This window comes from Antrostomus carolinensis, unplaced genomic scaffold (genome assembly GCF_000700745.2).
Source record: "Antrostomus carolinensis isolate BGI_N321 unplaced genomic scaffold, ASM70074v2 scaffold47079, whole genome shotgun sequence".
Classification (NCBI taxonomy): Eukaryota; Metazoa; Chordata; class Aves; order Caprimulgiformes; family Caprimulgidae; genus Antrostomus; species Antrostomus carolinensis.
Genome location: NW_010338779.1, coordinates 17890 through 19336, shown reverse-complemented (window position 1 = coordinate 19336; position 1447 = coordinate 17890).

The following is a 1447-nucleotide window of genomic DNA, read 5'->3' as shown; positions in this document are numbered from 1 at the left end:
GCCTTGCTTTCTAGGGCTCCTATCTGGGCCCTTGAGAAGAACTGGATATTCAAAAGGCAGGGTGCTTAGCCCTTTCTGACAAACTGTATTTACTAAAAAGCATTTAATAATGATGCATGTTCTACTAGAGATTTGCACTAGGTACATGGTTCTTAATCTGCATGTCTTTCTAAACAGACAGGACTACCCCAGGAAAGGAAGGAGAAATAGAACGTAGAACATTTAAATATCTACATGTTACTTACTGTCACAGCTGCATAATTTTGTGCAGTGATGGTAGGCAATTTGGTAAATTCAGGATTGGATAAATTTACTAACAGGAAAAAGACTGAGAAGATGGTCAACCACTAGCTGCAGAAAAATGCCACTAGGAACTTGACCTCAGAAGTCCTTCCTCCAGATTCCTGCCATCCCCACAGCATAGACTTTCTTACCATGTCCTTCCTGCCAACTATATGGCAAATTTATAGTGGAGCAGCACTAAGGTGAAATAGCCAAACCTGCCTTCACAGTTCTGGGGAAAAAAAAAAAGCTGTTTTGCCCTCTCCTAGCACAGAAACTCACCTTAGCAACTATTTCAAAAGAGTTTTAACAAGGAAGATTTAGAAGAACTCTTCAGAAGGTGTATACAATTTTAAGGCCAAAGACACGAGCAATTTCAAACTACTGTAGTCTAGAGACATATTTCACAGTTGCTTTTTATAGCATCTGTGTTTCTTGCACTTCCTGAAAATATTGCTAAATGACATGATGCTAAATCATTCTACAAACTCAGACTGGTAGTATAATTTGAAACTAAGCAAGAACCTCTGCCATGATGTCAATTCAGGAAATCCATGTTTATAAACATCTATATTAACCAGTAATTCTAAAAACATTAGTTCCCAACTCAGGTGATTCAAAGAAACAGAATGCAATATCTATGCATAAGTAATCGATTTCTCTTTTTCTCTATCTTGTATGCCAAATAAAATGATGCATTTATGTAAAGCTAAACATCAAGGGTTGCTATGTGTATAGAAAAAAAGAAGGAAACTTTGACTACAGTTCCACTGTGTTATGATTTCTGTGGTGCAGAGAGACTTAAGAGGTACCTGTTCCTGTTGTGAAAAATACACAAATTAAGTCAAAATAAAGTGCTGCTTATTAAGTCTAGATCACTTCCTTGATCCCGTCTAGTGACTGCCTCACAAACATTTGAAATGGCATAAACAACAAAGTTCTGAGCTCTGGCAAGGTGGGCAAATCCCTTAGCCAAGTGTGGTGGCTTGGTTTGCAGTCAAACATGGCCTGCTCTCTCACTCTCCCTCTGCCCCCGGCCCCCCCCACCCCCAGGGAGCAGGGGAGAGAATTGGAAAGAAAAGGGCAAGGAAACTCACGGGTTAAGATAAAACTATTTACTAATTATAATAAAATGATAATGATAACAACAGTAATAACAGAATGT